We start from the raw sequence: 16,499 nt of genomic DNA, 5'->3' as shown, positions 1-16,499 counted from the left end.
CCTGCTTCGGAATCATCAAAGGACTCAGGAAATTCTTCGACCTAATTCCCCTTCCTGCAAGGAAAACGGTCGCAGTAGCCCTTATCACCTCCCGCATCGACTATTGTAATAGCCTATATGCAGGGACTAACAAAGAAGTCCGCCATAAATTACAAATTGTACAGCATGCGGCTGCCAGATTAGTACTAGGATGGAAAAAGAGGACCTCAGCTACGGCAGCAATGAACCTTTTACACTGGCTGCCCATTAACAAAAGGGTGCTCTTTAAAATTCTACTGATCACCTTTAGGGCTTTCAATGGAAAGGGACCCAACTACATTCTAAAAATGTTTAAACATTATAACCCCATGCGATGCCTTAGGTCTCAAACGGCCAATCTTCTTACCATTCCTAAGTTCAGACTCAAGACTAAAGGAGGAAAATCTCTGGCAGTACTTGGGTCCAAGGCCTGGAACCTTCTTCCCTCCTCCCTCCGTCAAATCCCCACAGAAGCGACTTTCAGAAAGGCCCTCAAGACTTGGATTTTTGCTCTCCCTGAATGGCAGTGCAAAAATCTAGTCTAATTACCTTCCGCTTGTTTCATCATCAGGATCTGATTCTTCTCTATAGCGCAAAGATGCTCCCTGGAGTGCAACCTGCGCTTTATAAAAACCCCATTACATTACATTACATTACTTGTTGTCCAGGCTCGAACTCAACGGAGGAGGCATTGTGATCATACCACCTCTTCATGTCCTCCTGGCTGGCCTCGAGGTTCGCCTTGGCCATCTCTCTGAAGCGCCGGGTCTGATTGCGTAGGGCCAGGATGTATTTGAAGACGTCTGGAGGGGTCTTTAGGGGGGCCATCTCCCAGCCTTCTTTTACTAGGCTGAGGGGCCCTCGCACAGGGTGCCCGTACAGGAGTTCGAAAGGGCTAAAGCCGAGGGACTTCTGGGGAACTTCTCGGTAGGCGAAGAGGAGGCACGGGAGTAGTACATCCCACTGGCGACGGAGGGGCTCTTCCAATCCCCCAATCATCCCCTTGAGAGTGCGGTTAAAACGCTCCACTAGTCCGTTCCCTTGGGGGTGATAGGGGGTCGTGAATCTGTAGGTGACCCCGCATTGTTGCCAGAGGGACTTCATGTATTTCGATATAAAGTTCGTGCCTCGGTCGCTGACGACTTCTCGGGGGAAGCCTACCCGGGAGAAGATCCCCATTAGGGCCCGGCCAACCACCGGAGCTGTCACGGTCCGTAGGGGCACCGCCTCGGGGTAGCGGGTGGCATGGTCCACCAGTACTAAGATGAACCTGTGTCCTTGTGCCGTGCGGGGGTCCAGAGGCCCCACAATGTCTATCCCCACCCTCTCGAACGGGGTGGTGACCACAGGGAAGGGTTGCAGAGGGGCTTTCAGCTTCCGACCACTCTTCCCGCTGGCTTGGCATGTGGGGCAAGATCGGCAGTGGTTCAGGACGTCGTTCCTCATTTTCGGCCAGAAAAAGTGGGTCACTAGGCGGCTGTACGTTTTGTCCTGGCCCAGGTGTCCAGCCAGGGGGACATCGTGGGCCAGGTTGAGCAGAAAGTCTCTGAAGCGGAGAGGTACCACCAGTACTCGACCGGCCCCCAGCTCGGCGATTCTTTGCTCGCTGTATAGCAGGTCGTTATCCCAGTAGACCCAGTGAGTTCCGGTGGAGTCCCCTGCGTTCTGGGCGCTGGCTTGTTGGCGGAGTCCCTCGAGGGAGGGACAGGTCTTTTGTTCCTGGCGGAACTGTTCTTGAGTGGGCCCCCCTTCTTGACGCCACTGAACCAGGTCAGGAAGGTCCTGGGGTTGCGCGTCCCCTTCGGTCGTCGGGTCTGGGAGGCTGGCCTCGTCGTTGTCTTCTACTGGGGCGACCGGGGGCGGAGGTGCTGGCCATTCCGGTTCTTCTGATCAGGGGACGGCACGGGCGGCCATGGACCGGGTGGTTATGCAGGCCCAGTCCGGGAGGCCCAGCATCCCCAGGTGCTCTCTTCTCTCAACGGTGGCCCACGGGGAACTCTCGAGGTCATTCCCCAGGAGGCAGTCCACGGGGGCATCGTCCCGGACCGTCACCTTCAACAGGCCGGAGACCCCTCCCCATTCGAATGGGACGCAGGCCATTTGACACATACTCTCAGAGTTGTCTGCCGAGCGGACGGGGCAGAGAATGTTCGGCAGGATCTGCTCGGGCTTCACCAGGTGACAGCGGACGGCCGTCACACTGGCGCCTGTGTCACGCAAGGCCTCGGCTCGCTGTCCATTAATGGTCACCCACTGACCGTATTTCCTGGTGTTAGCGGGTAGGGGAGCCCGCGGGACCATGTCTCTTCCCCCTAAGCACGCCAGGACCATGGCGGCCGGTTCCCACTCTTGCTGGGCCGGCTCATACTCTTCTGGTTCCTCCGATAATCGCTCTTCCCCCAGGGCGGCGGCAGCTACCTGGCGGGGCTTGGGTGTTTGGTTCTGCGGGCAGCTCGGGTCATTGGCGTAGTGGCCGACTCGCTGGCATCGGTGGCACGTGACGTTGGCTCGGACCCCAGGACGCCACGGGGGGTTGCCCCGGCCGGCCGGAGGCGGGGTGCTGGCCACGGGTGTTGCTGGCAAGGCGTCTCTCCCTCGCCCCTGGCCCCCTCCTCCTCCCCGAGGACGGTGCTGGCCTTGGTTGCTTCTGTTCTGTTCGTGTGGCCCCCTCCGGCCCACTCGGGTGCTTTCCCATCGGTCAGCTTCGGCGGCGAGCTGCCGAGGGTCAGTCAGCTTACTGTCGAGGAGGTGCTGCCTGAGCTCGACGAAACAGTTGTTCGACAGGTGCTCCCATACCATAAGGTTAAAGAGTTGTTCGTAAGTGGTGACATGGCTCCCCTTTATCCAACCCTCGAAGGCACGGCTGAAATAGTTCACGTATTCTACCCAAGTTGTACCTGGGATCCGGGTGCAATCTCTGAACCTCTGGCGGTACATCTCGGGTGTGAGGCCGTAGCGGGTGAGGAGGGCAGCCTTCATGTGGTCGTAGGACGACATTTGGTGATCTGGGAGCTGCAGTAGGGCATCGCGACCCTCGTTGATAAACCTCCCCCAAAGTCCGGCTCCCCAATCACTCCGGTCGATCCGGTGGGAGGTCATGGCGATCTCGTAGGCTTTAAACCACTGTTGTATGTCGTCTTCTCGGACATACTCGCGGACAACATCCTTGGGGATGTGGACTTTTTTCTCGATTGGCCCCGGGGTGTGTGGTCGCTCAGGCACCCCCAGTTCTTTATTTTGTTTCCGAAGTTCTATCTCCGCTAGTTGGCGCTCGTGCTCGAGCGTTATTTTTTTCTCCTCCAGCTCTCTCTGTCTCTGCTTCTCTTCTCGTTCATCTCGGAGCCGCATATGCTCGAGGTTGAGTTTCTGTTCAGCTAACTTGAGTTCCCCATCCATCTTGAGTCGTGCCATTTCCAACTCGTGCAATCTGGTTCTTTCTCTTTCTCGGATCTCCTCCTGCGAGAGGCCCGTTCCCCGCTCCTCGGGAGCCGTGGCGTTCCCCTCTGGTGTGATGCTGCTTTGGTCGGAGGGTCCGGCGACCCCAGTTTCTGTCCACGACTCTAGGGCGTGCTTTAGATCATCCTTGGTACTCAGGCCGATGGTAGCAATGCCAAGTTCTATGCAGAATTGTCTCAGTTCGCGGTGGTTGTATTCTTCTAATTTATCCATTTGGAAATTCTCGGTGGAGCTGCTATCTTTGGCTGACATCGTGTTTTTGTCGTGGGGTGAGCTACTCTCTGTACGATTACGCGTTGATTCGGATCGCGCCGCTGGCCACCAATGTTAGAAAGGGTAGATGGACCGGGAGGGTCGGCCGGGGTCAGGAGGAGAGGTCTCCGGGGAGAGCCGTCTCCAGCGATCGTACAGACAAGTAACTTCCCCCCCCACAGACAGATACCACACACGGATAAGGTTCAGTGTTCTTTATAAGCACTTCTTAAGGTACGGTTGAATGGTACAAGGAGGTCTGGACTCAGGGGTCCCCTCGATTCAAGTCTCTCAAAGCAGGGTAAGGGGTAGCGGGACAGTCTGTCTACCAGTCAGGTAGTTCGGATGCGATGATGACTAGCTCACAATCCTCGAGCTTGGTGGCTTAGTTGGTACGGGCCGCGGCAGCGCCAGCAGGTCCCGGTTGAGATGGTCGGTACACGGTCCGCGGCAGCGCCAGCAGGTCCCGGAAAGATGGTCGATGTACGGTCCGCGGCAGCGCCAGCAGGTCCCGGTGAGGATGGTCGTTACAACGGGCCGCGGCAGCGCCAGCAGGTCCCGACGAGGATGGTCGTTACAACGGGCCGCGGCAGCGCCAGCAGGTCCCGACGAGGATGGATGTTGCAGAAGGCCGCGGCAGCGCCAGCAGGCAGGACGATGGTTCACAAGAGCGGGCTATGGCAGCGCCAGTAGTCCGTCAAGGCTGAGTTCTCTCGGTGTCTCTCGACTCCAGGATACAACTGCCTTCCTGCTCCGGAGTTGCCCCAGTTATAGGGCAGGCGCCCTTTGATGTCCGGACCCTCGCACTTGGAGGTCGGAGGGCCCGGGATGAAGGTGTCCAGACACCCAGCAGGGGGTGGAGCCAGCGCCTGGGGGAGCTGGAGGCGATCGGCACCTGGCGGGGGAAGAGCTCTTGACACTTCGTTCTCCCATTGACCTGCCAAGTGGTCCGCTCACCTCCTGGGTGGAGGGTGGTGCCGGGATGTCGGGGCCGGCCAGGCCCGGGGTTAGGGTCGGGCCGAGGCCACGCGGCCTCGTGGTGCAGGGCCCAAGATGGCGGCTTGAACCGGCCGGGGGAGCCGGTGGGGCTGGGCCCCGTGATGAGTAGAGGTCCGAGGGCAGAAGGTCCGTCGGAAGACGGGGTACAGGTGCTTTCCGTGGGTTATGCCTGGTGGGCCGGAGCTCGGGCCCTGTCGTGCGGGGAGGGAGCAAGCCCTTCGTGTGGCCTGTCCAACAAGGACACCTTGTGTTTTGCAAAAAGGCATTTTGTAACCAACATTAAGTAAGTATTTCATATATCCAATGTGCTTCGGAGGTGGCATTCACAGCTCAGCAGTGAAGGTTGAATGAAAGTTCCACAGGAAACAAACTTCCTGCCCCACTTGAATCTGTGACGGAGACATGCGAGTTGCTCCTAACAAGGATTTGGTGGCTCAGCGAGCTAAGACATCCACTGCTGGAGCCTTTGTTTGACGTCCTGGTTGCAGGTTCAAACCCCGGCAGGTCCATGTCAATGTCATGTTGTCATGAAGGCGGAGACCTGATTTACATTGAAAATGGACTTCAGCTCGGACCCGCGGGCCAGCTCAGGAGCACCCTGGTCCTGTGCCGAGGCCGCGGAACAAAGCTGAAATGCACCCCAGAATCCTTGTGCCAACGGTATGTCACTTTTTCCCATATTAAGAGTGGCGCACCAGTGGCGCAACTGGCTTGTAAATAAGCCCCCCAACCTTCTATTTCCTGACCTAGTGAAAGAGGGGGAGGGCACTGTTACTCCCCCCCCCCCCAGCACTATAAAGCTGAACTGCCCGAGACCCTAGAGAGTTCTGCGCCCCCTCTCCGGACGTTGCCCACAGCTTGGGGATGGGACACACTAACCCTGTCTCCCAGGCTTAATCCACGGGCCAGTGAAAAGCTGCCTGAAACCCCCCCGCCCTCTCCTCGTGTTGAAGGGAAGTGTGTGACCCTGTGCCTCTCCTGCTGCACTTTACACCCCTTGTCGAAGATGAGCTAGAGATCCTACATGGGGGGGGGGAGGAGTAAACCTCAACCCTGTCTCTACACTCCCACCCCTTCCACCACACTCCAGGGGGGCTTTCAGCTGCCCCCCTTCTCTATCACTCTCAATGAATGTGGGAGAAGGTCCGTTAGCTGATACCATAATATAATATGTGGATTTGTAAAAGGAACACTCACCCAAGAGCATCTTGGCACTGAATAACACGTGTGTATTACTACCCAACTCAATGGTACTCATTTTATCGACCTCAGAAGGATGAAAGGCCAAGTGGACCCACTGGGATTTGAACCTGCAACCATGAGGTGGAACACAGGCCCCTGCAGTGGGAGCATTGAGCCACCAGACCCGGCTCTGATCATGTTTGTGGGTGGACAGTGGGACAGATGCCAACTCCTTTGTCCTTCTGTCTGCCACAGATGGAACTGGACCAAGGGCGATAGAGGCAGCTGAATACAGAGGTGCTAGAACAGAGTGTGTGGGGGGGGGTAGCAATATTACAGCACTGAAGTCCTAGGGATTGTGCAATATCCAAGCGCCGCGCAAAGAACAAGCGTAGCAAATGACCCACGCCCGTTCGGCAGGAGAGTGGGGCAGGTGAGTGTATAGTTCCTAGTAAATTTAGGAGCCCAGTGTTATAATACTGAAGCATGGTATGGTAGCGCACTGTCGTTTAGAGACAGCATATTTTACATTAAAGTGACCACTGAATTGGCACAGACATGCAGTTTCACAGATAAAAATATATAGTGCACTAACAATATTATGTGGAAATCGGGCTTCATCAAATATTTATCATTTGAGCATCACCAAGTAAAGCGTCTTGCTTTGTTTTGTTCCTGTTCAAATCTTTGCTTCTGTGACAATTCAGAATAACAAAAACAAAGGTGCATCGTGTCGGCTTTCCCGATGACTCATATATTTTGACATAATAGCGCAGTTCATTTTCCCGTATTTAAATGCTGTTGTATGTTAGAATAACATTGACATTCTACAGGGTTTCCTTTCACACTCCCTCCACCCCAGCAAGATTGACTCATAGTTCACTTTACAAAATCATCTCACTTTGCAGTCAGAGAATGAAAAGAAATCACCAATCTCTGTGTTCAAAGAATGGAAGGCATTTGTCTGAAGACATACCCTGACATGTGACCTGTATGAACTGCAACAAATATGGCAAGATAAAAACAAAGTTTAAAGGTCTACTTATTGCTCCTTCACCGTCTGAGCTCCGGCATGCTCCAGCCCCTATGGCTGAATGTTATCCAGATCAAGAACAACTCTGGGGGTGCTGGACACCCCAGATGCTGTGCAGCATGGCTGACAATGACAAAAATAAAAATAAAAAAAATATGGGCACCCATGTCATTTTGTAGTGCTCCTAGCAGGCGCTGTATTTAGGTCTCGCCTAGGCAGCGCTTGTGCTGTCTTTTTGAGACATGCGGTATTCAGGATATGGGTATAAAGCTCCACCCACTTTATGGCCACCTTTGTAATTGGCTCCTGTTCCTGTCCTTTGTAAATCGTGGCTTTTCATTGGTCAATAGGCTTAGTAGTCCCTTGTTAGTACCGCCTTGTCTCTTCTTGTAACCACCCATGAGGACACCCCTAGTTACATGTATTGTTACTCCCTAGGTTTAAATTACAGCCTCAGAGCATATTTTTCTTAAAGGGCTCCAGGCAGGACACATGCTTGGTCCTAGGCAAGGCTGGCAGTGGTTACTTCACTCACTAGCGCTTCTCGTGTTTATGTGAGACGTTCTAAAAATATCCCTCTATCAGCTCCGCACAGAGTACAACCTAATCCAGAATTAATATAATAATTCTTTTGTCACATTTCTAAGATACTGATTGTATATATGCACATAGCTATTTGAATGTACTTGTGGTACTGTCTTTTATGCAATGCATTATGGGTAGGGTGGATTTACCATATCTTCTGCAGGGTGCAGTACCATATGTGGCCAAATGAGGGACCTATTTTGGTCACATATGGTACTTCCCCCTCAACATGGCTAGGTAAAAATCATTGGCATTTATAATGCCAATAACTCCAACTTTGCAGGGTGCAGTACTATGTGTGGCCAAAAAAGGTCCCATAAGACCTCTCTATTGACCACATATGGTACTGCACCCTGCACATGGCTAGGTAAAAAACATTGGCCTTTATAATGCCAATAACTCCAACCCCAACAAATGTGAGACCGATTCAATTTCCGATGCAATTGGTCTCGCATTTGTTAAAGCTAGAGCTGTTGGGGTTGAAAATGACAATGTTTTTTACTCTTGCCTTTTAATTCCATTGGCAATAGTGGTATGCAAATATAATAACTTCACTGCAAATAAAAAATCAAAGTAAAAAACACAAAAGCTGGAAAAAGATACAATATGTTGGTGGGGGAGGAAGAAATGAGGGAGCAACACTTTAAGCAACACGGAGGTTGGCGGTAGGGAGAAGCAACACGGAGGGTGGCGGTAGGGAGAAGCAACACAGAGGGTGGTGGTAGGGAGAAGCAACACGTAGGGTGGGGCAGGTGGAAGAAAGCAACGGGAGCAAGACGGATGGCAGAGATTTCAATGTGGAGCTGTGGGGAGAAGTACAAGGGCACAAAGGAGAGGTGGGGGAAGGGTGCGATGGTGAACACATCGCGTGGTGGCAGGGGAGATGCAGACACGCGGAGAAGGAGCAACCAGAGCATGGTGGAGGGCGGGAGGACCCTGCTGCGAAGCTGACCGGGAGGCCACGTTCATAGAAATATGGAGAACTCATTGCGGTGCAATTTTGAGATACCGAGACACATTCAGCAGCGCCTACACTTGTCTGCTTTCCTTCTGAGCAATAAAGTACAGGTGGGCAAACGGCTTATCAAATTCCAGCTTCCCCATAACACAAGCCGGAGTTAAGGGGCCATCAGCCCTCCTTTTGTTGGAGTATCCTGGCTGTGAGCAGTCAGGAGCCTCACACCTAGATGCACTGGAGGGAAACACAAGCTCACAGCTTGTTAGCACTTCACTCATACTTAAGAGAGGCAGCTTTTGGCTTTGTTCAGACCCTGTGTACAGGACATATGCATGCACTGTAAGAACGTCAGGTGTGTTGGTGACCCCAGTTATCATACAAATAAGAATTTAAACACCACAATTTTGTTTTTTTTGTTTTATTGCACTTTAGCACTACAGTAGTGCTAAAGCACTATAAAAGATATTAAAAAAATAGGGGAATCTAAATAATTATTTGTGTACGTATGAGGGAAAGCGCTCCGACACCCTGCACTGCGATGAGTGGTGCCGCTACTCACCCCAATGCAGGGTGTCAGGGCGCTTTACATCACACGTACACATTATACATGGACAATAAATCCTATGTGTGTAAATCAATGTACACGATGTGTTATATAAGACAATGAGGGTTACAAGGTCACGTGTCCTTCATAGCTCACTATGGTATAGCAGACGGATTACAATTTATGAACTGCAGGTAACAATAGGATCTCTGTCTTAAAAGCAATATCCCACTAGCCCGTTTACATAAAATACAAATCTGCCAGCTGCATGTTACATAATGTGCTTTGCAGGAGACGCATTAACCCTATGTGCTACTTTGATTAAAAACTAGCACTAGACAAGACACAGATCTCTCCAGCAAATGCATTAACCTCTGAGTTACCTTATGAGCCACTTCCTACACCTTACCATTATTATTGTTCCCTTGGATTTACTGGGCCTACAAGGCTCTCTGCAGCAGGTGCCTGAACCCCACAAGAGTTTTTAATTACAGACTTTGCAACCAGTTAAGCAAATCAGATTTACAGCCATGTTTCTCCTGGTTGCCAATGTCTTTGTGGCAGGGTTTAAAAAAAGAAATGTATAAGTTGAGGCCCAGATTTTGCGTGAGGGTTGCTTTAATATTTTGGCACAACCCCAATGAAAACATAAGTTTGTTAAATATTGTAATGTGCTTAAATGTACTCATGATAGACATACAATTCCTGGAGCACCACATAAAGACACTATAAGCATTAAATGCGCACTAGTGAATGCGAGATCTATGTGCAAACACAAAGAAGAGGTGGCCGAACTAATATCGGCACACAAATTAGACATTCTGTTCATAACAGAAACATGGGCCGACTTGGCTTCTGACCCCGATCTCGTGACAGTCGTCCCTGAGGGCTACTACATTGTCAGACAAGACAGACCGGCCGGAAAAAAAGGAGGCGGCCTCGCCATAATCCTACTGCAAAATCTAGCAGTAAAAACTGGAACTTCAGCCACTATCCCGGCTGAAACACTATCTTTCTCCATCACGCTTTCCCCCACCCAAGTGTTCAATGGAGTCCTGCTCTATCGCCCCCCTGCGGCCCGAACACCATTTCTCCAATCCATCAGCACTTTATTAGAAACTGTGCCAGAAGTCTCTGACTTCACAATACTCGGAGATTTTAACTTTCATCTAGAAAACACCCTAGACAAAGATACTCTGAGTTTGATTGAGGACCTTAAGGCAGCCGGCCTAAACCAGCTGGTCACCTTACCTACACACAAAGCAGGCCACATTCTTGACGGATTGTTCACGAATAACCCGGCCATTGCTCCCCCTACTGTAACTCCAATTGTATGGTCAGATCACGCAGTGGTGGTTTTCTGCGTTAGTGTTAAAAAACACAAAAATCAACCCTCGGCAAAAAAACAATAGAGGCTCTGCAGGGATTGGAAAAATATAGAAACGATCACCTTAGCCGAAACTCTCGGAAACACTAAACCACCCCCAGTATCTGACCCTCAACTAGCAGCAAATAATTATAACCAATGGCTTACAGATACTTTAAATCAAGTAGCGCCTCTAAAAAGAGTGCGGTCTAATCGTGCAACACCATCAGCCCCATGGTTCTCCGAACTGCTAAGAATAGAGAGACAGAAATGCCGCAATCTAGAAAGGCATTGGCGAGTCAACTATGATAACAACGACAAAGAAAGATACAAACAAGCGCTATCAGACTACAGGAAAACGCTAAGACAGGAAAAAAGCAAATATTTCTGTGAACAGATAGAAAGAGCACAGAATTCCAGTAAGCAACTATACCAGACCGTGGCTACATTAACAACGATACCAACAGCCAATATCACAGAAACCTCCCAAGACCTTTGCAATAAAATGGCCGACTTCTTCAGGACCAAGGTAACTGAAATTTTCGATAAATTTAACAACCTCACGAATGAGGAATTGTCAGACGACACCAAGAACATAGAACTCACGTCCTCATCTCTGAACGAATTTATCCCCCCATCACTAACAGAAATAAAAGACCTCATTAAAACCACCATGTCAGGATCCCCTCTTGATCCATGCCCACCAACCATTATCAAACTAACATCTGATGTAGTAGCACCAATCCTGGAGAACATCTGCAGCACCATTTGTGAGACAGGAACATATCCCCAAAATTGGAAAACTGCAATAATAAAGCCTCTATTAAAGAAACCAACTCTTAACACCTTGGAATTAAAAAATTACCGCCCTATAGCAGCTCTCCCTTACCCATCAAAAATTCTTGAAAAAGCCATAAACAAACAGCTGGCCAACTACATTGATCAAAATAACCTGTTGGATAACACCCAGTTCGGGTTCAGAAGAGGACATGGAACGGAGACAGCGCTCATCAAGGCCTCTGAAGAGATCAGACAGATCATGGACCAGGGCGGTTCGGCTGTTCTGATCCTGCTAGATCTATCAGCGGCCTTTGACACGGTCGATCATAACATCCTGATCGACCGTGTCAAAGCTATGGGCATAAAGGGCAGGGCTGTGGAACTTCTGACCTCTTTCCTAGCCAATAGAGAACAGTCAGTGAAGATGGGGAACTTCTATTCACCAACGTTCGTGCTGCCATGCGGAGTCCCCCAGGGATCCTCGCTGAGTCCGACACTTTTCAACATCTATGTGTCGGACCTGGCGAGGATCATTAAAACCCATGGAATGGGAGTGACTTCGTACGCCGACGATACCCAGTTGGTGTTGGCAGTACATAAGAACGGGATTGAAGTAGCAGCCAACTTTCAGACCGGTATGAGAGCCATTAGTCACTGGATGGACAATAATTGTCTAAAACTAAACACCGATAAGACCGAGGTAATGGTGTTTGGAGACCTAAAACCATCTTGGTCTCCGATCTGGTGGCCATCGGAAATGGGCAATCCACCTATCCCAGTTTCTAAGGTCAGAAACCTAGAAGTGTTCGACAACAAACTAAGTTTCACCAATCACGCCAACGCAGTGGTCTCCTCTTCACGCTACGGAAGGTGAAAAAGCTACTACCCTACCTACCACTGTCTGCTGGGAAAACCCTGATGTCCTCCTTGGTGTTATCCAAGGTGGACTACTGCAACGGGCTTCTGCTGAACGCCCAGGAGCAGGTCCTCAAAAAGCTACAAATGGTGCAGAACGCCGCGGCGCGAATCCTGACCAGAACACCCAAGTTTGCACCGATTTCATCAGTCATTTACCAACTTCACTGGCTCCCAATAAAAAAGAGAACTAAATTCAAGGCTCTGTGCATTATATACAGAGCACTGAACAGCCAAGGACCCGACTTCTTTAGGGAATCACTGCAGCTGTACGTTCCCAAAAGAGCGCTAAGATCAGCCTCATCCGCTTCACTATGCATTCAACGAGTGAGAACAGTCACCTGGGGAGACAGACGCTTCATGGTGGCCGCCTCGAGGCTCTGGAACTCCTTGCCCCATCACATAAAAACCAGCCCCTCACTATTGCTCTTCAGAAGGCAAGTGAAGACATGGCTATTCACTCAATAATGCACAGGACGTGCCTCCTTTTCTGCCCAGCGCCGAGACACCATTTATGGTATTTGTTTGCGCTTTAGAAATTTAGAAATAAATAAATAAATAAATACTAAACATATGTGAAGTCTTAAGACCTGATGTCACTTCCTGTGAGATTATGGGCTGTGATGCCACTTCCTGTGATGACACATGCATTATCACATGCCGTGATGCTACTTCCTGTGATGTCCAGCATGGGGATGTCACCCACGGCGATATCACATGCAGTGACACCCATTCTGCCTAACTTGGTGAGTACACCCACTTCTTTTTCTTTAGGACTTGAGCCCTGACCCGTCACGACCTTACACCCTGGAGTCTTCACTTCAGCTTGACACCACTACTCATGACCGTACACCCTTGGGTCTTCACTCTGGCCTGACCCCCCTCCTCACCCTTCACGACCTTACATCCTTCCTGTGCATAGGACTCAAGCTGCGCCTCACAGGTAAGGCTTGAGTAGGCCTGTCTGGGGTACCTTACATCCTTCCTGTGCATAGGACTCAAGCTGCGCCTCACAGGTAAGGCTTCAGTAGGCCTGTCTGGGGTACCTTACATCCTTCCTGTGCATAGGACTCAAGCTGCGCCTCACAGGTAAGGCTTGAGTAGGCCTGTCTGGGGTACCTTACATCCTTCCTGTGCATAGGACTCAAGCTGCGCCTCACAGGTAAGGCTTCAGTAGGCCTGTCTGGGGCACCTTACATCCTTCCTGTGCATAGGACTCAAGCTGCGCCTCACAGGTAAGGCTTGAGTAGGCCTGTCTGGGGTACCTTACATCCTTCCTGTGCATAGGACTCAAGCTGCGCCTCACAGGTAAGGCTTCAGTAGGCCTGTCTGGGGTACCTTACATCCTTCCTGTGCATAGGACTCAAGCTGCGCCTCACAGGTAAGGCTTCAGTAGGCCTGTCTGGGGTACCTTACATCCTTCCTGTGCATAGGACTCAAGCTGCGCCTCACAGGTAAGGCTTCAGTAGGCCTGTCTGGGGCACCTTACATTTTTTTGAGTCAGTAATTACCTTGTATTTCAAGCTACTGAGTTTTTCAGGGATATCATGCATCAATGATACAGTGTGTCTCAAGGAGAATGTGTGTCTCAAGATACTGTGTGTCTCAATGTTACTGTGTGTCTCAAGGATACTGTGTGTCTCAAGCTTCCATTGCTTTTGAAGGTTGCGCTGCTTCCAGCAGACAGCGGTCATACTTGGCACCGAGTCTGTAAGAACATCTGTGGCTGTTGTGATGAAGGCTCTGGAGAATTTGACACTTTATTACGTGAAACTTGAGCACGTGTTTCACCCGGACTCTCACTAGGTCACAGCCCACCAGACAGCACAGCTGTAAGGTTTGCTAAAGACATCGCAGAGACATTCAGAAAGTTGACATAGGAAGGCATTCCACCCCTTGCTTGCCATTGGCTTTGTGGTTTGTAACTCACATGTTCTGGCTTTCTATTTGCTGGCTTTATTTGCTTTAGGCTGTGCAGTTCACGTTCATACCTCCTGTTGCACCATTTTTGTTTACCGTTCTCTTCCACAAACTTGCTTTCTGTGATCAGGCCTCTACATCTGGGTCTTATCTTGTCACATCTGCTGCCCATTCAAAGACAGAGATCAAATGCCAGAGAACTGGGGGCCATATTATCAAGGAACGGCGATAACATTATCGCCTCTTTACCGGCGGGAAACTGCCACTAAAGCGGCGATAATGGGCTTGATAATATGCCCTTGTGAATTCCCCTAGAAGCCCATGTTGACACCAGAACACGGGCTTCTATTGGAATTCTCTGCGGCAAATTATCAAGCCCATTATCGCCGCTTTAGCGGCACTTTCCTGCAGCTACAGCGGCAATAATGTTATCGCAATTCCTTGCTAATATAGCCCCACGTCTTTATTTTTCTTTCTCCGACTTCAGAGGGAGAGGATTAATGTGACAATCCTGCTGGCTACTGGGGGCGGGGGGGCGGTGCTGGAGGACGGCTGTATAATGTTGTATTTTGTGGGACACAACAACATTTAAATATCTGTACATGAACTGTGCTGAATCAAATAAATTCACTGGCTGATGACGTTCCCAAAAAACAAGTGGAACTGGGGGTCTAACAAAATCCTATAGTGTATGCAGATGTATAGGTCAAAAGATGATTAATCCAAATTTGCAAAAAAAGGGAGTAGAAAAAGTTGAGAAAGACGTCAAAAGACCCTAGAGCAGAGCTTGGATAGCCATCAATTGTCTATGTGATCAATCCTATCATCTGGTCATCCAATCCAGAGTAAGATGTATCTCTTGATCATAGAGATTATCTTGTTTGGAGTGAGCTCACTCAAATTGGTCCAGGATCATCAAAGGATTGGAGCAGGAAGATCATATGAATACAAAGTGATAGAACAATTGAAGGAGGTGCAGTGCTTAGAAGAGAATAAAGTGGTGTATTAAAATAGAGTTGTGAGAAGACGCTACTGATTTAATAATGAAGAAAGGATAAATCTCACACTCTAAATAAAACAACAGTGCAAAAAGCAGTGTTAAACAAATAACTGCTGTCTAGAAAGGTCGACATGTTTCAGCCAGACGGGAACCATTTCTCCCTGCGGCTTTCTTCAGGACCCTAGTTGTCAAATATTCGCTACTGCATTGGTGTATCAACAGAAAATAGTGAAAAAATAAAATGTGCTTATCTCACTATCATCAAAAGGTTGGATTTAATACAACCTTAATGTAATCCTCCGCTTCAAAAGGATGCAGTGGGCATCTGTCAAGAAAACATATAGACATAGTCTCAATCTCCAAAGGAATCAACAAAATGGTTTTACTCCCAAATGTACATATTAACCATTCCTCTTGTCAATGAGTGCTTACCCATAATGATCAGGGAACGGACCTCACCTCGCCTGGAACCTTACTCAGGACTAAGAGGCCCCGCTCTGTATTGGAAAGACAGAGTAAGCTTACAGTAATCAAATTCTTTCAGTAATATAAGAAAACTGTGCCTCTTTAAAAAGTTACTAGTAAAGGCAACTACTAGCACCAACACATCTAATGTGTATATTCACAATGTTCACACATTAGCAAGCCAAAGTCCCAGTGCTGTGGTCAATGGCTGTGAAAAGTAAAAAAAAAAATAAAAAAAAAAGGGAGTGGTGAAATAGCCACCTATTGTTAATAAAAATGTTTCTAAGAAATACATTTGGAATTACGTAGTCAAAGCCACATTTTTTAAATCGATAGTAGTTCACCTAAATGGCACTCAGGATCTCAAAGTTCTCTCAGATCTGTGTGCTTCATTGGTGAAATGTAAAATTAACTAAGAGCATCTATATGGTGATGATATATGGTTGAACCTTCTGTGTTGCACCAAGTGCAAATCAAGAAAATGCTCATTTAGTTACAGAGCACAATAAACCAAGAAACCATAAACCCATGGGGCAATATCCCTCGCAATACAACTCACTGCACTTAGAGAGGGGTTCTATATGGTACAAGAGCACCCGTGATGTTATCTAATCATGTCACTCGGAGTCGATACAAGATGAACTCCCATCAAAGTTACCAGAGTTTCTGGAAATATATCCTCACCTATCCGTCGTTGCCTCGTTGTGGCTTCTGAGTCAGGGAAAAGGAGGTGACCCGGGCAAGTTACGAGAGCGTATTTAAAGCCTGGGAAACCAATAAACATCAAACGCGAGCGCATTCAATACGCGTCAGCGCATGACCCCTGACTCGTAGTAAACGCGTCAAAGGACTACAAAATGACGTCATAGAAATGGCGTCTGTAGTTCGTTGTATGTCAGCGCTCTACCTGGCATAGTGTTTTGGATGAAAAATATCTAGAGGCCAGAGCAGAGTCAATAATAAAACACCGCTATATTTCGGCACAAAAGCGCTAGTACATTCTATAGGTTCGGCCTTTTCATGCAC

At 49.3% G+C, this 16,499-nt stretch overlaps 1 long non-coding RNA gene across 1 annotated transcript in view; it reads right to left on the bottom strand.

Moving 5' to 3' along the window:
- The window catches only part of LOC146797148 (uncharacterized), a 78,596-nt gene extending 62,345 nt beyond the window's left edge, over positions 1 to 16,251 (bottom strand). The window contains exons 1-3 of the long non-coding RNA XR_014969974.1: positions 16,158 to 16,251; positions 15,441 to 15,505; positions 15,294 to 15,333 (exon numbers count right to left, since the gene is read on the bottom strand). This is a non-coding gene — a long non-coding RNA (uncharacterized LOC146797148). The remainder of the gene's footprint in view (positions 1 to 15,293; positions 15,334 to 15,440; positions 15,506 to 16,157) is intronic.
- Between the last annotated feature and the right edge of the window lie 248 nt (positions 16,252 to 16,499).

The sequence above is a fragment of the Triturus cristatus genome, chromosome 10, assembly GCF_964204655.1.
Source record: "Triturus cristatus chromosome 10, aTriCri1.1, whole genome shotgun sequence".
NCBI classification, from domain to species: Eukaryota; Metazoa; Chordata; class Amphibia; order Caudata; family Salamandridae; genus Triturus; species Triturus cristatus.
This window is presented reverse-complemented; position numbering and strand designations above follow the sequence as displayed.